Genomic DNA, 20,036 nt, shown 5'->3' with positions numbered 1-20,036 from the left:
TTTAAGTATACATACCTAGGTAGTACAAATAAAAGACATGCAGTGGGCCAGGTGCGGTGGCTCACGCCTGTAATCCCACGAAGCGGGTGGTTCACCTGAGGGCAGGAGTGCAAGACTAGCCTGGCCAACATGGTGAAACCCCGTCTCTACTAAATATACAAAAATTAGCCAGGCATGGTGGCGGGCACCTGTAATCCCAGCTACTTGGGAGGCTGAGGCAGGAGAATCATTTGAATCCGGGAGGCGGAGGTTCACATGAGCAGAGATCGCGCCATTGCACTCCAGCCTGGGTGACAGAGTGAGACTTTGTCTCAAAAAAAAAAAAAAAAATGCAGAGGAGTGATAACACTGAATGCATAACAGAGATTTTCCTTCAGTGGGAGAGAAGGGACTGAGATATGCACAAAGGAAAAAGTTTCAAAAGTTTTTCTAGGCTGGGAGTGGTGACTCTTGTCTATAATCCCAGCATTTTGGGAGGCTGAGGTAGGAGGATCATTTGAGGTCAGGAGTTTGACTCCAGCCTGGACAACATAGTGATACCCCATCTCTACAAAAAATTTTAAAATTGGCCGGGCGTGGTGGCTCACACCTGTAATCCCAGCACTTTGGGAGGCCGAGGCAGGCGGATCACAGGTCAGGAGATCGAGACCATTCTGGCTAACATGGTGAAACCCTATCTCTACTAAAAATACAAAAAATTAGCCGGGTGTGGTGGCGGTCGCCTGTAGTCCCAGCTACTCAGGAGGCTGAGGCAGGAGAATGGCGAGAACCCGGGAGGCGGAGGTTGCAATGAGCCGAGATCACGCCACTGCACTCCAGCCTGGGTGACAGAGCGAGACTCCGTCTCAAAAAATAATAATAATAATAATAAGTATTTCTAGCTTACTTTCTTTCTTTTTTTTTTCTTTTTTTTGAGACAAAGTCTCACTCTGTCACCCAAGCTGGAGTGCAGTGGCACGAACTCAGCTCACTGCAGCCTCTGCCTCCCCAGTTCAAGCGATTCTCCTTCCTCAGCCTCCCGAGTAGCTGGGACTACAGGCACATGCCATCATGCCCGGCTAATTTTTGTGTTTTTAGTAGAGACGGGGTTTCACCATGTTGGCCAGGATGGTCTTGATCTCCTGACCTCATGATCTGCCCACCTCAGCCTCCCAAAATCCTGGGATTACAGGCATGAGCCACCGCACTCAGCCACTTTATGTCTTAAGCGGGATGGTTCTTATCATGGGTGTTCATTTTATTATTCTGAATACTTTATATTTTTCTGATTGACATAGTTAAAGGAACTCCTCAGTAAAAGAAAGAGGGAGAGAGAGAAAAAAAAAAGAAAAGAAAAGAAATGAAAAAAGAAAAGAAGAGAAAAGAAAAGAAATGAAAAAAGAAAAGAAAAGGAGGAAGGGAGGAAACTGTGTCCTATTTATCTTTGTCTTTCCCGCGCCAACCCAGTGCTGGCCTTCAACAAGTGCTTGGGGAATGAAAGATCACTCGATCACTTGGCCAGTAAAGCATCAGAACCAGGGTTTGATGCCAGACCCTCCTATGCCAAATCCCAAGTCCAAGCCATTCCTTACTCTTCTGCAAATGGGGGGTGACTGGAGAGGGGCAGCAATAGTAGAGACCCCAACCTGACTCAGCACTATCTGTATCTGAACTGAATTACAGAATTACTGAATTACAGGGCACAGTGAAAGAACAAAACTTCATTAATCAGAACTCTGCAAATTCAGGGCCAGGCGCAGTGGCTCATGCCTGTAATCCCAGCACTTTGGGAGGCTGAGGCAGGTGGATCACTTGAGGTCAGGAGTTCAAGACCAGCCTGGCCAACATGGCAAAACCCCATCTCTATGAAAAATACAAAAATTAGCCAGGCATGGTGATGGGTATCTGTAATCCCAGCTACTCAGGAGAATCACTTGCATCCAGGAGGCAGAGGTTGCAGTGAGCCGAGATCGCGCCACCGCACTCCAGCCTGGGTGACAGAGTGAGACCCTGTCTAAAAAAAATAAATAAATAAAAACTGCAAATTCAGAATCGGGTGGCCCCAAATTTCTATGGATAAATACTGCTCAAATCTTGTTTCTTTGTTCGTTTGTTTGCTTGCTTGCTTTGTTTTGTTTTGTTTTGTTTTGAGACAGAGTCTCGCTCTGTCACCAGGCTGGAGTGCAGTGGCACGATCTCAGCTCACTGCAACCTCCGACTCCCAGGTTCAAGCGATTCTCCTGCCTCAGCCTTCTGAGTAGCTGGGATAACAGCCATGCACCCCTACACCCAGCTAATTTTTGTATTTTCAGTAGAGACGGAGTTTCTCCATGTTGGCCAGGATGGTCTCGATCTCCTGACCTCATGATCCACCCACCTCAGCCTCCCAAAGTGCTGGGATTACAGGTGTGAGCCACCACGCCCAGCCAAATCTTTTAATAATTTGATCTTTCTTGGAAACTTTTTCAGATTTGCCTATGTGATAGATGTGGCTACTGGGCTCTTTTATATCACTGCATTGTCCTTTTCATGGGAAGAGGGGGCTCTCTAAGCCAAGGTCTGGCCCAAACAGCTTGTGGCATTGCTTTGAACAGTGCAAAAAAATCAACAAACAGCCTTCAGCACATTAAGTCTGCATGCAGAGATGCCACTAATTGTAGACACGTTTTATCTGTTTATTAGGCCTCATGTGGAATGCAGCCTCTGAGAAAAGCACTTCTCACCACTCAAAACCCACCGAAGCATGCCCAGCCCTGACAGGGGCTTCTAGGAATGCAAAACGAGCTGTCTCTGCAGCCACGAGCAGAGCTAACTGCATAATAAGCACACTGGAGGGGATTCACAGGCTTTGAGGATTGTTTTGAAGGAAGAGAAATAGGTCCTACTTCTGTGGGAGACTGATTATTCCTTTAACTCCAATCAGAGCTGATAGTTTGAAGGGTAGTGAATGATGCTGGCGGTGGTTGAAGCTGCAAGAAGCCCATCTGGTTACCGCATCATCGCACACCTGCCCGCACAGCAGATTTCTCACCCTCACTGATATGCATTCAAGCAAGGTCTCTACTAGGCCACACTGATGAAGGCAGAGGTGTTACTGTACTGAATGGTAATAAAATGACAATTCTCTTCAAAAATGCTCTCGTTCACGCTTTGCGCTCAGACTGTCTTGCTACCAGCAACTCCCTCACCAGGCAGGCTGAAATCAGTCAGTTACTCATTCGCTCATGTATCAATTTAGCATTTAACAAAAAGCCATTTGTGCCAGCCACTGTGTTAGCCACTGGGGTGACAATGACCAAGAGGTTCCCTACCCCCAGGATCTTGGAGTCAAGCTAACAGATCACTAGGATTCTGTGTGATTAGGACAATGATAGAGGGAAATACGGAAGCCAGGGCCCAGAGGAGAGTGGGGCTAGCTACTTACCTGTCCCAGCCCCTCCCCGACAGGTACCCAGCTTACCAGCCATGCCAACACCTGCCTCCCAAACTCACTCCCCTGGGTATTTACCCTGCCGTTCTGTTGGTGACACCCCTTCCTACGCCTACCTGTCCCCAAACTGCTGCTCCTCCCCCAGGATTCAGGTCAAAATGATAAGCCCCAAATTCAGAAGGGCAGTTCATCTAGAAGGATGAAATCAGGCTGGGCATGGTGGCTCACGCCTGTCATCTCAGCACTTTGTGAGTCCGAGGCTGTTGGATCACCTGAGGTCAGGAGTTCAAGACCAGCCTGGCCAACATGGTGTCTACTAAAAATATATACATATGGCCGGGCGGGGTGGCTCATGCCTGTAATCCCAGCACTTTGGGAGGCCAAGGCAGGCAGAACACCTGAGGTCAAGAGTTTGAGAGCAACCTGGCCAACATGGTGCAACCCTGTCTCTACTAAAAAATACAAAAATTAGCAGGGTGTGGTGGCACACACTGGTAGTCCCAGCTACTCGGGAGGCTGAGGAAGGAGAATCGTTTGAACCCGGGAGGCAGAGGTTGCAGTGAGCCGAGATGGTACCACTGCACTCCAGCCTAGGCAACAGAGCGAGACTCTGTCGCAAAAAAAAAAAAAATGGCTGGGCATGGTGACTCATGCCTATAATCCCAGCACTTTGGGAGGCTGAGGCAGGAGGATCACCTGAGGTCGGGAGTTCGAGACCAGCCTGACCAACATGGAGAAACCCCGTCTCTACTAAAAATACAAAATTAGCCAAGCATGGTGGTGCATGCCTGTAATCCCAGCTACTCGGGAGGCTGAAGCAGAGGAATCACTTGAACCTGGGAGGCAGAGGTTGCAGTGAGCCGAGATTTGTGCCATTGCACTCCAGCCTGGGCAAAAAGAGCAAAACTGCGTCTCAAAAAAATAAAGAAAAAAAAAAAGAAGAAGAAGGATGCAATCAGGGAGGAAAACCCTGGGGACTGTTGTGAGGAGGCCCAGGTAGTATTTTTAATGTTTTATTTCCTAAGCAAGAGGTTCATTCTATTATTCTATATATGCCTTTCTGTGTCTGAAATATTTCATCATAATATATTTCCAAAAGAGATTCCATTCAAGCTACACCTCCATCTTTAGACCTACCTTCTGCTATGTTTCCTTGTCAAGAATCAAGCTCAAAATTCCCTTACTGTCAGTCAAAAGCAATTTCATGTTTCTAAAGATGCATGGAAATGATTGTCACCAAGCTAGGATCCCAATTACCTCTAGGAGGGAGAGTGCAATTAAAGAGCAGAATAATGCTGGGGCTTCAACAATCACCACAATGTTGCAACTTTTTTTCTTCCTACACACAGCATTAAATTCTTCCCACACACAGCATTAAGAGTTGATAGTTCTTAAACCGGGTGATGGGTACATAGGTGTTTTAGTAGAGACAGGATTTCGCTGGGCAACATGGCAAAACCCCATCAATATTTTAGCCATAAATATAAAATATTATATAAAATATTGTATAATATTTTACGGCCATATGTGTGTGTGTGTATATATATATATATATATATATTTTTTTTTTTTTGAGACGGAGTTTCGCTCTTGTTGCCCAGGCTGGAGTGTAATGCCGCGATCTTGGCTCACTGCAACCTCCGTTTCCCAGGTTCAAGCGATTCTCCTGCGTCAGCCTCCCGAGCAGTTGTGATTACAGGCATGTGATTACAGGCATGTGATTACAGGTTGTGATTACACCCGGCTAATTTTGTATTTTTAGTAGAGACAGGGTTTTACCATTTTGGTCAGGTTGATCTCGAACTCCTGACCTCAGGTGATCCACCCACCTCGGCCTCCCAAAGTGTGGGGATTATAGGCTTGAGTCACCGTGCCCAGCCTAAAATATTGTATAATATTTTATGGCTAAAATATCATATAATAAATTAAACATTTGAAAAGTAACTCTGGGCCAGGAGGGGTGGTTCATGCCTGTAATCTCAGCACTTTGGGAGGCCAAGGCAGGCAGATCACTTGAGGTCAGGAGTTCAAGACCAGCCTGGCCAACACGGTGAAACCCCGTCTCTACCAAAAATATAAAAAATTAGCTGGGTATGGTGGCGTGTGCCTGTATTCCCAGATACTGGGGAGGCTGAGGCAGGAGAATCGCTTGAACCCAGGAGACAGAGGTTGCAAGATCGCACCACTGCACTCCAGCCTGGGTGACAGAGCTGGACTCTATCTCAAAAAATTAAAAAATAAAAATACAAATACAAAAATTAGCCAGGTGTTGTAGTGCAGGCCTGTAATCCGAGCTACTTGAGAGGCTGAGGCAGGAAAATTGCTTGAACCTGGGAGGCGGAGGTTGCAGTGAGCCAAGATAGTGCCACTGAACTCCAGCCTGGGTGACAGAGCAAAACTCCATCTAAAAAAAAAAAAAAAAAAAAAAGAAAGAAAAAGAGGGGAGGAGGAGGGAAGAAGGAAGGGAGAAACAGAGAAGGGATTGGGCACAGCGGCTCACACCTGTAATCTCAGCACCTTGGGAAGCCAAGGCAGGAGAATCGATTGAGACCAGAAGTTTGAGATCAGCCTGGGCAACATAGGAAGACCGCATCTCTACGAAAAAATAAAGGGAAAGTAGAAGAAAAAAGGAAGATGGAAGGTAGCAGTTAATGCAGTTGATAAGGAAGAGCAAAGAGGTGGCTCTCTGCTAGGCATGGAGGGAACATTAAGGTTTGACGTGCTGGTGTAGAGCAGAAGGCAGCAACAGAGACGTGAGGCTGTGTCTTTTTTTTTTTTTTTTTTTTTTTTTGAGATGTAGTCTCACTCTGTCGCCCAGGCTGGAGGGCAGTGGCACAATCTCGGCTCACTGCAACCTCCGCCTCCCCGGTTCCAGCAATTCTACTGCCTCAGCCTCCCAAGTAGCTGGGACTACAGGCTCCCACCACCATGCCTAGCTAATCTTTGTATTTTTAGTAGAGATGGGGTTTCACCATATTGGCCAGGCTAGTCTCAAACTCCTGACCTTGTGATCCGCCTGCTTCGGCCTCCCAAAGTGCTGGGATTACAGGCGTGAGCCACCGCGCCCAGCCGAGGCTGTGTCTTGATGTAATGAGCAACGTGGGGTCGCTGAGCTGGATGCTGCAGCTGGGCTGCCTGGGCTCAACTCCTGATGTGACCTTTTTGGGTTTTTTTGGGTTTTTTTTGTTTTTTTTTTTTTTTTAGAGACGAGGTCTCACTATGTTGCTCAGGCTGGTCTCCAACTCCAGAACTCAAGTGATTCATTCTTCCACCTCAGCCTCCCAAAGTGCTAAGATTACAAGTATGAGCCGCCACACCTAGCCTGGATGTGACCTCTTATTAATGATGTGACTTTGGACACCTTACTTCAATTTCTTTATCCTGCAAAATGTTTATGGGGATCAAATAAGATGAACTACTGACTGGGTAATTTATTCTAAAAAAAGAGATTTATTTGGCTTATGGTTCTGGAGGGCGAGAAGTCCAAGATCAAGGGGACCTGTCTGGTGAGGGCCTCCTTGCTGCATCATGACATGACAGAAGGCATCACATGGTGGATGTATGCAAGACAGAGAGAGGAAATCTGCCAAACTTATCCTTTTATCAGGACCCAATCCCACAACTAACACACTTCCTCGATAACGGCATTGATCCATTCATGAGGACAGAGCTCTCATGACCTAATTCCCTCTTAAACGTCTCACTTCTTTTTTTTTTTTTTTTTTTGAGACAGAGTCTCTCTGGCGCCGGGCTGGAGTGCAGCAGTGCAATCTGCGCTCACTGCAATCTCCGCCTCCCAGGTTCAAGAAATTCTCCTGCCTCAGCCTCCTGAGTAGCTGGGACTACAGGCACGTGCCACCACGCCAGGCTCATTTTTTGTATTTTTAGTAGAGAAGGGGTTTCACCATGTTGGCCAGGATGGTCTCCAACTCCAGACCTCATGATCCGCCCACCTCGGCCTTCCGAAATGCTGGGATTACAGGCATGAGCCACCGCGCCTGGCCAAATGTCTCACTTCTTAATGTTGTCACAATGGGCCAGGCATGGTGGCTCAAGCCTGTAATCCCAGCACTTTGGGAGGCCAAGGCGGGCAGATTACCTGAGGTCAGGAGTTCCAGACCAGCCTGATGAACATGGTGAAACCCTGTCTCCACTAAAAATACAAAAATTAACTGCGTGTGTTGGTACATGCCTGTAATCCCAGCTACTTGGAAGGCTGAGGCAGGAGAATTGCTTGAACCCGGGAGGCAGAGGTTGCCGTGAGCCGAGATTGTGGCATTGCACTCCAGCCTGGGTGACAAGAGCAAAACTCTATCTCAAAAAAAAAAAAAAAAATTGTCACAATGGTAATTAAATCCTAACACTAGTTTTGGAGGGGACATTCAAGCCATATCACAATGGTTTGCATTGAGCAAGTGCTGGATATTGTTATTGTTTGTGTTATTACTTATAAGTCACGTGACCCTAAACAAGTAATTTCAGATCTCCAAAAGACAGTCTTCCCACTCGTGAAATGGATCTCACCATATCACCCAAATAAACTCATATGGCCTGGGCGTGGTGGCTGATGCCTGTAATCCCAGCACTTTGGGAGGCCAAGGTGGGCGGATCACGAGGTCAGGAGATCAAGACCAGCCTGGCTAACACGGTGAAACCCCGTCTCTACTAAAAATACAAAAAATTAGCTGGGCGTGGTGGCATGTGCCTGTTTTCGCAGCTACTTGGGAGGCTGAGGCAGGAGAATCGCTTGAACCCGGGAGGTGGAGGTTGCGGTGAACCGAGATCACACCACTGCACTCACCTGGGAGACAGAATGAGACTCCGTCTCAAAAAATAATAATAATAAATAAAAAATAAACTCATATTAATGAAAGCACTTTGAATATTCCAAAGTGCTTCGTAAATGAGAGTTATTGTTTAAAAATAAAACTACTGGCCAGGCATGGTGGCTCACGTCTGTAAAGCACTTTGGGAGGCCAAGGCGGGAGGATCATCTGAGGTCAGGAGTTTGAGACCAGCCTGGCCAACATGGTGAAACCCTGTCTCTACTAAAAATACAAAAATTAGCTGGGTGTGATGGTGTGTGCCTGTAATCCTACCTACTGGGGAGGCTGAGGCAGGAGAATCACTTGAACCCAGGAGGTGGAGGTTGTAGTGAGCTGAGATCATGCCTTTGCACTCCAGCCTGGGAGACAAGAGTGAAATGCCGTCTAAAAAAAAAATAATAATAATAAATTAATTAATTAATTACAATAAAACAAATAAAATAAATAAATAAAATAAAACTACCAGCCTGGGCAACATGGTGAAACCCTGACTCTACCAAAAATACAAAAATGAGCCAGGTGTCATGGCACGTGCCTGTGGTCCCAGCTACTCAGGAGGCTGAGATGGGAGGATTGCTGGAGCCCAGAAAATCAAGGCTGCAGTCAGCTGATCACACAACTGCACTCCAGCCTAGGTGATAGAGTGAGACCCTGTCTCAAAAAAGAAAATTTCATATGAAAAGATCAGAAGAGAGTGTAAGCTCCATAAGGGTAGTGACTGTGTCCATCGAGCTCACTAGGATATCCCCAACATGCACAGTGTGGATACCCAGTGCTATGAATTGAATTACACACCCCACACAAAAAAGATATGTTAAAGTCCCAACTGCTAGTATCTTTGAATGCAACCTTATATGGAAACAGTCTTTACAGAGGTAATCAAGTTAAAATGAGGTTATTAGGGTGGGCCCTAATGACTGGTGTCTTTATAAAAAGGAGAAATTTAGTCCGGGCACGGTGGCTCGTGCCTGTAATCCCAGCAGTTTGGGAGGCCGAGGTGGGCTAATCACCTGAGATTGGGAGTTCAAGACCAGCCTGACCAACATGGAGAAACCCTGTCTCTACTAAAAATACAAAAAATTAGCCGGGCGTGGTGGCGCATGCCTGTAATTCCAGCTACTCAGGAGGCTGAGGTAGGAGAATCGCTTGAACCCGGGAGTCAGAGGTTGCGATGAGCCGAGATTGTGCCATTGCACTCCATCCTGGGCGACAAGAGTGAAACTCCATCTCAAAAAAAAAGGGAAAATTTGGACACAGAGACACACATGCACAGAGGGAAGATGGACATGTGAAAACAAGGAATTGAAGCCATGCATTTATAAGTCAAGGAATGCCAAAGATTGCCAGCAAACCACTAGAAGCTAAAAATAGGCAAGGAAGGCCAGGTGCGGTGGCTCATGCCTGTAATCCCAGCTCTTTGACAGGCTAAGGTAGGAGGATTACTTGGGGCCAGGAGTTTGAGACCAGCCTGGGCATTATAGCAATATCCCGTCTCTATACATAAAAGTAAATAAAGAGGCAAGGAATGATCTTTCTCCCACTGGTTTTAAAGAAAATGTGACCCTACCAACACCTTGATTTAAGACTTCTGTCCTCCAAAACTGAAACAATACACTTCCATTGTTCTAAACCACTCGGGGGTACTTTATTATAGCAACTTAGGAAACAAATACACCCAGTCAATATCTGTTGAATGAACAAATGGTGCTGCTTGTGTTCCTGATGAGTCATGGCATCTTTTCACCAGGAGAGAGGGATGTGTGTGTCCAGGCAGGACAATGGAAAGGTGTCTGGCCTGCTCTGCAGAGGGTACGGAGCGGCAGTGAGCCAGGCAAGGCAGGACTTTTTTTTTTTTTTGAGATGGAGTCTCGCTCTGTGGCCCAGGCTGGAGTGCAGTGGTGCAATCTCAGCTCACTGCAAGCTCTGCCCCCCGGGTTCACGCCATTCTCCTGCCTCAGCCTCCCGAGTAGCTGGGACTACAGGCACCCACCACCATGTCTGGCTAATTTTTTTGTATTGTTAGTAGAGACGGGGTTTCACCATGTTAGCGAGGATGGTCTCGATCTCCTGACCTTGTGATATGCCCGCCTCAGCCTCCCAAAGTGCTGGGATTACAGGCATGAGCCACCGTGCCCAGCCAGGACGTTTTTTTTTTTTTGAGATGGAGTCTCGCTCTGTCATCCAGGCTGGAGTGCAATGGCATGATCTCAGCTCACTGCAATCTCCACCTCCCAGGTTCAAGTGATTCTCCTGCCTCAGCCTCTCAAGTAGCTGAGATTACAGGCGTGCACCACCATGCCTGGCAAATTTTTGTATTTTTAGTAGAGACGAGGTTTCACCATATTGGCCAGGCTGATCTCAAACTCCTGATCTCAAGGGATCCACCTGCCTCAGCCTCCCAAAGTGCTGGAATTACAAGCATGAGCCACTGCACCTGGCCAAAGTCAGCATTTGAACCTGGGCTGTCCAACACCAGTCTGTGCTCTCAATCTCTGCACTTGCCAAGACCTCAGAGTAACTCAGCTAGCTCTAGAGAACCCTCCCTGTCCTGACCTCCAAGTGGCCTCCTTCTTCCCCACCTCTGCCCTGAGTGAAGCAGAAGAAATGGGGCTGGGATAATCAAGAAGATACTAAGGAGGAAGCAAGGATAGCATTTGTTTCTGAAACTTCCGGGGAGCTCATACACAGCACTTGCCCCCATGTATGCCACCAGCAGGAGGCCTGGAGTAAACCCCAGTGCAGAGGCCCCCTTGCCTGGATAGGGCAGAAGTCATCACACGCGCGCGCGCGCGCGCGCGCACACACACACACACACACACACACACACACACACACACACACACACACACACACACACACACACACACACACACACACACACACACACACACACACCCAGGGCAGGGCGTTGTGCTGTTGTGGCAAAAAAGCAACAGTTCCTTGCTAGGCAGAATTTCAGAATCTGATTGCTGGAGGAACACTTGGCATGTTTTCTGATCTGACCTCCTGCCGTTTCACAGGCACCCTGGCACATCCACTGATGGGAGCCAGGAGTCTCTGGGGACAGCCTGACCGCCAGCTGAGTGATGGAAATTCCTCCTTCCCTTTAACTTGAGCTCTGCCCATTTCCTGGTCGGCCCTCTAAAGCTCCCCTGCCTGGTATCTAAACCCTGGAGGTCGTGCCATCTTGGAATCCTCCTAGGGATGTGGGCAGGTGCAAGGCACCCCACACTTGGGACTCCTGGTCAGGGCAAGCCGGGCAGAGAAAACCTCTGCAGCTCTCTGAACTCTGGTTCTCAGCCCTGGGTGTACCTGAGCATCCCCCAAGGAGCCTCAAAAATCCCAGAACAATTAAATCAGAAATTCTGGGCCCGGCGCGGTGGCTCATGCCTGTAATCCCAACACTTTGGGAGGCTGAGGTGGGCAGATCACTTGAGGTCAGGAGTTGGAAACCAGCCTGGCCAACATGGTGAAACCCCGTCTCTACTAAAAATATAAAAAATTACCCAGGCGTGGTGGTGGGCGCCCGTAGTCCCAGCTACTCAGGAGGCTGAGGCAGGAGAACGGCATGAACCCGGGAGGCGGAGCTTGCAGTCAGCCGAGATCGCGCCACTGCACTCCAGCCTGGGCGACAGAGCCAGACTCTGTCTCAAAAAAAAAAAAGAAAAAGAAAAAAAAAGAAATTCTGGGCATGGAACCCAGGCACTGGAACTGTGAAAACTTTCTCAGGTAATTCCAGTGGGAAGTAACATTGAGAAGCAATGATTTCTTGAACATAGGAGTTCTGCAAAGGGAGGGAAGCTGGACTCTGGCAAGATGGAAAGCAGCAGGAAGGCAGTCATAGGGAAAGGCTTCCAAAAAAGTAGAAGGTCTGGTACAGATAGGAGTTTTAAAAAATAAATAGGCTGGATGCAGTGGCTCACGCCTGTAATCCTAGCACTGTGGGAGGCTGAGGTGGGTAGATCACCTGAGGTCAAGAGTTCAAGACCAGCCTGGTCAGCATGGTGAAAGCCTGTCTCTACTAAAAATACAAAAATTAGCCAGGCATAGTGGCACGAGCGTCTAGCCCCAGGTACTCAGGAGGCTGAGAAGCAGGAAAATTGCTTGAACCCGGGAGGCAGAGGTTGCAGTGAGCTGAGATCGTGCCACTGCACTCCAGCCTGGGTGACAGAGCGAGACTCCATCTCAAATAATAATAATAATAAAAAATAATTTTAAAAAATGGAAAAGTAAAATGGTGGTGTTCAGGGTCTAGGATAACGTGGGAAATGATGAGTTATTGTTTAATGTGTATAGAGTCTTAGTTGAGAAGATGAAGAGAGATGGGATGATGGCGAGGTTACAGAACAATTTGAATGTATTTAATGCCACTGAATTGTACACTTCTTTCTTTTTTTTTTTTTTTTTGAGACGGAGTCTCTCTCTGTCACCCAGGTTGGAGTACAGTGGCGCAATCTCTGCTCACTGCAAGCTCCGCCTCCCGGGTTCAGGCCATTCTCCTGCCTCAGCCTCCCAAGTAGCTGGGACTACAGGCGCCTGCCACCACGCCCGGCTAATTTTTTGTATTTTTAGTAGAGACAGGGTTTCACCGTGTTAGCCAGGATGGTCTCGATCTCCTGACCTCGTGATCCACCCGCCTTGGCCTCCCAAAGTGCTGGGATTTACAGGCGTGAGCCACCGCGCCCGGGGTGAATTGTACACTTGAAAATGACTGGCTGGACACGGTGGCTCACGCCTGTAATCCCAGCACTTTGGGAGGCCAAGGCGGGTGGATCACGAGGTCAGGAGATCGAGACCATCCTGGCTAACACGGTGAAACCCTGTCTCTACTAAAAATACAAAAAATCAGCCGGACGTGGTGGCGGGTGCCTGTAGTCCCAGCTACTTGGGAGGCTGAGACAGGAGAATGGCTTGAACCCAGGGGGTGAAGGTTTCAGTGAGCCGAGATCACGCCACTGCACTCCAGCCTGGGTGACAGAGTGAGACTCCGTGTCAAAAAAAAAAAAAAAAAAAGGATTAAAATGGGCTGGGAGCGGTGGCTCACGCCTGCAATCCTAACAATTTGGAAGGCCAAGGTGGGCGGATCACTTGAGGTCAGGAGTTTGAGACCAGCCTGGCCAACATGGTGAAACATTAGCCGGGCACGGTGGTGCATACCTGTAGTCCCACTTATTTGGGAGTCGGAGGTGAGAGAATTGCTTGAACCAGGGAGGTGGAGGTTGCCGTGAGCCAAGATCGTGCCATTGCACTCTAGCCTGGGCGATAGAGCAAGACTCTGTCTCAAAACAAATAATAAAATGGTTAAAATGGCAAATTTTATGTAATGTATATATAATGTATATTTCCAACAATAAAATAAAAATACAAGAGAGAGTCATAGATTTAGGCAGATGTTTAATCCAGCCTAAAGATAGGATGTTGAATTAGCTAACATCTAGGATTATCTCGCATGTCTCTTTCCAACACATCTATATCTGTGTCTATACCTGCACATCTGTCTGTCCATCCAACTAATCTTTTTTTTTTTTTTTTTTTTTGAGACAGGGTCTCACTTTGTCGCCCAGGCTAGAGTGCAGTGCCACAATCACAGCTCACTGCAGCCTCAACCTCCTGGGCTCAAGTGATCCTCCCACCTCAGCCTCCAGGTGTGCACCAGCACACCCGGATAATTTTTGTATTTTTAGTAGAGATGGGCTTTCACCATGTTGGTCAGGCTGGTCTCAAACTCCTGACCTCAAGTGATCCACCTGCCTCGTCCTCCCAAAGTGCTGGGCTTATAGGTGTGAGCCACCGTGCCCAGTCCATTTGTTTTTGTTTGTTTTTTACTTTTAGTAGAGATAGGATCTCCCTTTGTTGCCCAAGCTAATCTAGAACTCCCGACCTCAAGTGATCCCTCTGCCTCGGCCTCCCAAAGTGCTGGGATTACAGGCATGAGCCACCATGCCCAGCCTACAACAATAATTTTTTTTTTTGAGATGGAGTCTCACTCTGTTGCCCAGGCTGAAGTGCAGTGGTGCGATCTCGGCTCACTGCAACCTCCACCTCCTGGGTTCCCGCCACTCTCCTGCCTCAGCCTCCTGAGTAGCTGAGACTACAGGCGCCCGCCACCACGCCCGGCTAATTTTTTTTTTTTGTATTTTTAGTGGAGATGGGTTTCACCGTGTTAGCCAGGATGGTCTCGATCTCCTGACATCGTGATCTGCCCACCTCAGCCTCCCAAAGTGCTGGGATTACAGGCGTGAGCCACCGCGCCCGGCCTACAATAATAATTTTTAAAATCCGCTAGAATCTGGAGCTCAGGGAAAGAGGGGAGGAGAGGGAGCAGGGGATTGCTGCCCGGGGAGGCCAGGGAAGCCAGGGTTGTTCAGGAGAGAGCCTGGGAGGAGAGGTATAGACCTGTGGCAACAAACACAACTAATGTGAATTACAAGTGAGGACAGTGGGACCAGGGGCCCCGAGAAAAAAGATCCTCTTTCTCAGAGGTTCAAGAGGGAAACAGCTGGCTGGTGCTGAGAAGCAAAGGTGTGGAGGTCAAGCCCGTAAGGATGCAGGGCCTGGGGACTCCATGGTCCTCAGGCTGGGAACTTGCCAGCCTGGCAGCCACAGGGCTCGACTCAAGGTACGGGCCACGAGGGAGTCTGTCCAGGTCCTCAAACTGTGGGAAAGCAGTCACCACGTGGCTGACTGAGGCTCATGTGGGTCACAATGTCCATCTCATGACTTAGTCTCCTTGAGCACGTCCTCCTGGAGGCATCAGGTAAGGAGAGGGGCCCGTCATGGATGCCCTGAGGCAGGACACAGCAGGTGCCTTAAGGGCTCGTCTGGGGTTTTCCATCTTACATGGGGTCTAGGGGGGCTTCTGGGACAGGTGGTGTCTGGAATGTCCATGCTCACAAGCCGCCGGGACACAGTGGCCAACTGGGTGTCAGCTGTGCAGCCTGTCCCCCTGACAGGCCAGGCCTGAGCAGTCCCCTCCTTTCTCTGGCTCCACAAAAGACTTCCTGTTTGAGGGGCAAGGGTGGAGGTTCAGCCATGAAAATATGGATAAATACAGTTTGAAGGGACGCAGGGAGGAACAATAAAATCTCCTTATTTGAGGGGGAAGAAAAACAGTGTTTCCCACACATCCACTTGCCTGAAGGGCTCAGGGTCCAGGGCCCCCTCCCAGCCCCCACGAAGGCTGTCCTCAGCCTGGCGCAGTGGCTCACGCCTGTAATCCCATCACTTTGGGAGGCCGAGGCGGGTGGATCACCTGAGGTCAGGAGTTCGAGACCAGCCTGACCAACAAGGCAAAACCCCGTTTCTACTAAAAATACAAAAATTAGCTGGGCGTGGTGGCGGGCGCCTGTAGTCCCAGCTACTCAGGAGGCTGAGACAGGAGAATTGCTTGAACTCAGGAGGCAGAGATTGCAGTGAGTCGAGATCACGCCACTGCACTCCAGCCTGGGCAACGGAGCGAGGCTCTGTCTCAACTTAAAAAAAAAAAAAAAAGGGCCAGGCGTGGTGGCTCATGCCTGTAATCCCAGCACTTTGGGAGGCCAAGGTGAGTGGATCACAAGGTCAGGAGATCGAGACCATCCTGGCTAACATGGTGAAACCCCGTCTCTACTAAAAATACAAAAAATTAGCCAGGCGTGGTGGCGGGTGCCTGTGGTCCCAGCTACTTGGGAGGCCAAGGCAGGAGAATGGCGTGAACCTGGGAGGTGGAGGTTGTGGTGAGCTGAAATTGCGCCACTGCACTCCAGCCTGGGTGACACAGTGAGACTCCATCTCAAAAAAAAAAAAAAAAAAAAAGAAAAGAAAGAAAAAGCTGTCCTCCTAGAGAGGCTGGTAGAGAGGGCAGAGAGGAAACCTGCTCCCAAAGTTAAGGGAGGGAGGGCCGGGCGCGGTGGCTCATGATCGAGATCATCCTGGCCAACATGGTGAAACCCCATCTCTACTAAAAATACAAAAATTAGCTGGGCGTGGTGGCCTGTGCCTGTAATCTCAGCTACTCGGGAGGCCGAGGCAGGAGAACTGCTTGAACCAGGGAGTAGCAGGGAGTAGGAGGTTGCAGTGAGCCGAGATCGCGCCACTGCACTCTAGCCTGGCAACAGAGCGAGACTCCGTCTCAAAAAAAAAAGAGAAAAGAAAAAAGTTAAGGGAGGGAGACAGTGAGAACTCCGAAGAACCATCTTGTAATGGAGCTACTCATGATTACACAATGTCCTGAAAGTCGTAAAATGTATGGCTGCTTCCATCTGAGCACACCTCCCACACAGCTGGCACTTGGCTAAGCCTTTAATTTACTTTATCTCTTTGAAGATAGGCGACTAAGGTGGTCAAGGGCTCAAACTACAATCAGAGAACCGGCTAAGGCTCCAGTATGGCAGGAATTGTGTGGCCTTGGGCAAGTTTCTCAACCTCTCTGAGCTCAAGTTTCTTCATCTCCTGTGTCTTACCCTAAACCCCACAGTATTAATCACACTGTCCCCTGGCTCCACCTTCACTGCCTGGACTCACAGGGAGGAGGCAGGAGGTCAACGAGGTGGTTGGCCAGGCAGCATTGTTCCAGGTAGAAGCCCCCTGGCCAGGGATGGGTTCTGGAGGATGCAGGATCCTAGACTGGCCTGAGGCCACCTCCCAACCCCTTGAACAAATGAAGAAAAAGAGCCCCTGAGTGAGAAGCAGAACTGGGATGGATCACAGGGCTCAGGACTCCTGGTCCAGTGCTCCCTCTACAGCAGCACCCTCGGGGAGTCTGTGTGTTTCAGGTACAGACACCAGGAGACCAGAGAGTTTTCCCCTCGTGGCTCTACCACCAGAATATCCAGAATGAGTAAACCCATAGAAACAGAAAGCAGATTGGTGGCTGCCAGACTAGGGAAGGAGGGAATGGGGAGTAAATGCTTAATGGGTACAGGGTTTCCTTTGGGAGTGATAATGTTTGAAACTAGAAGTGGCAGTTGCACACATCATGAATATGTACTAAATGCCACTGAGTTGTTCATGTTTTTGTTTTTGTTTTTGTTTTTTTTGAGACAGAGTCTTGCTCTGTCGCCAGGCTGGAGGGCAGTGGTGCGATCTTGGCTCACTGCAACCTCTGCCACCTGGGTTCAAGCGATTCTTCTGCCTCAGCCTCCTGAGTAGCTGGGACTACAGGCGCGCGCCACCACACCCAGCTAATTTTTTGTATTTTTAGTAGAGACAGGGTTTCACCACATTGGCCAGGATGATCTCTATCCCCCGACCTCACGATCCACCTGCCTCGGCCTCCCGAAGTGCTGGGATTACAGACATGAGCCACTGAGCCCAGCCATTTTTTTTTTTTTTTTTTTTGAGGCAAGGTCTCGCTGTCACCCAGGATGGAGTGCAGTGACGCAATCACAGCTCACTGCATCCTTGACCTTCTGGGTTTAAGCAATCCTTCCACCTCAGCTTCCTGAGTAGCTGGGACTACAGATGTGCACCAACACACCTGAATGTTTTGTTTGTTTTTTTTTTTGGTAGAGACAGGGTCTCATCATGTTGTGCAGGCTGGTCTCGAACTCGGGCTCAAGCAATCTTCCCACCTGGGCCTCTCAAAGTGCTGGGATTACAGGTGTGAGCCACCACGCCCTGGCCTTATTCACTTTTTTTCCTTTCTTTCTTTTTTTTTTTTGAAAAGGAGTCTCGCTCTGTCGCCCAGAGCTGGAGTACAGTGGTGCGATCTCAGCTCACTGCAACCTCCACCTCCTGGGTTCAAGAGATTCTCCTGCCTCAGCCTCCCAACAAGCTGGGATTATAGGTGCATGCCGCCACGCTCAACTAATTTTTTTTCCTTTTTCTTTCTTTCTTTTTTTTTTTTTTTTTTTTGAGATGGAGTCTCACTCTGTTGCCCAGGCTGGAGTGCAGTGGTGCAATCTCAGCTCACTGCAACCTCCACCTCCCGGGTTCAAGTGATTCTCCTGCCTCAGCCTCCTTAGTAGCTGGGATTACAGGCGCACGCCACCATGCCCGGCTAATTTTTGTATTTTTAGTAGAGACGGGGTTTCACCATGTTGGTCAGGCTGGTCTCAAACTACTGACCTCATGATCCACTCGCTTTGGCTTCCCAAAGTGCTGGGATTACAGGCGTGAGCCAGCGTGCTGGACTTAATTTTTATATTTTTTAGTAGAGATGGGGTTTCACCCTGTTGGCCAGGCTGGTCTTGAACTCCTGACCTCAGGTGATCCGCCCACCTCAGCCTCCCAAAGTGCTGGGATTACAGGCATGAGCCACCCACGCCCGGCCTTTGTTCACTTCTAAAGGGGTGATTTCATGGCATGTAAATTTCACTTCAAGAATGAAAAATAGGCCGGGTGCGGTGGCTCACGCCTGTAATCCTGGCACTTTGGGAGGCTGAGATGGACGGATCACCTGAGGTCAGGAGTTTTTTGTTTTTTTCTTTTTTTTTGAGACAGAGTCTGGCTCTGTTGCCCAGGCTGGAGTGCAGTGGCTCGATCTCGGCTCACTGCAAGCTCCGCCTCCCGGGTTCATGCCATTCTCCTGCCTCAGCCTCCCGGTAGCTGGGACTACAGGTGCCCGCCAGCACATCCGGTTATTTTTTTGTATTTTTAGTAGAGACAGTGTTTCACAGTGTTAGCCAGGATGGTCTCGATCTCCTGACCTCGTGATCCGCCCACCTCGGCCTCCCAAAAGTGCTGGGATTACAGGCATGAGCCACCGCGCCCGGCCAGGAGTTTTTGAGACCAGCCTGGCCAACAGGGTGAAACTCTGTCTCTACTAAAAATACAAAAATTAGTTGGGCATGGTGGCAGGCACCTGTAATCCCAGCTACATGGGAGGCTGAGGCAGGAGAATTGCTTGAACCTGGGAGGCGGAGGTTGCAGTGAGCTGAGATTGCGCCATTGCACTCCAGCCTGGGCAACAAGAGTGAAATTGCGTCTCAAAAACCAAAACAAACAAAAAAAGAATGAAAAATGGGCTGGGCGTGGTGGCTCATGCCTATAATCCCAGCACTTTGGGAGACTGAGATGGGCAGATCACCTGAGGTCAGGAGTTTTCGAGACCAGCCTGGCCAACAGGGTGTAAACCCATCTCTACTAAAAATATAAAAATAAGCTGGGCGTCGTGGCAGGCGCCCGTAATCCCAGCTACTCGGGAGGCTGAGGCAGGAGAATTGCTTGAACCTGGGGGGGCAGAGGTTGCAGTGAGCTGAGATCGCACCACTGCACTCCAGCCTGAGCAACAGTGAGACTCTGTCTCAAAAAAAAAAAAGAAAATATAAAAAGAATGGTACCAGTAACTAAGAGTGGACAAGTGCTAAAGAGGTAGGGGTGGTAACAGGAGGGGCTGAGGGCTGGGAGAGGGGAAGACTTGGCAGAAACAGGTAAGGTTGAGGTGGTGGAAAGGTTTGAGGGAAGGGCCCAGGCTGCAGGTGAAGGTAGTCTGGAGGAAGCTGACTTTGATCCCTTGGCCAGCAGGGGAGAAGCAGAAGGAGCGGGATTCAGGGAAGGCCCTTGCAGCCTCTGGGCTGTTTGCTTCCTCTCTGACTGGAAGGTCCTGGTTGGGGGGTAGGGCCTGCATCCTTTGAGCTGTTTCACTTTCAAAGTGGTATCACAGGTGGATGGTTCTTTTAAAAACCCTGGCACCAATGGAACGAAATGGAACATGTAGGCAGCAGGAAGATTCGCCGCCGCCCACACCAGGGAAGTGAGGCTGGCACTGGGCTGCATGTGTGCCACCTCCAGGCGGTCAGGAGACTCCCCAGGGCAGAGAGGGCCTGCCCAGCACCCATGGCAGCTTTAGCACTTGCAGAGGGCAGCACCCCCTGGGGCTT

This window comes from Pongo abelii, chromosome 19, assembly GCF_028885655.2.
Source record: "Pongo abelii isolate AG06213 chromosome 19, NHGRI_mPonAbe1-v2.0_pri, whole genome shotgun sequence".
Lineage (NCBI taxonomy): Eukaryota > Metazoa > Chordata > Mammalia > Primates > Hominidae > Pongo > Pongo abelii.
The sequence above is the reverse complement of the archived record's forward strand: the minus strand, read 5'-3'. Positions refer to the sequence as shown.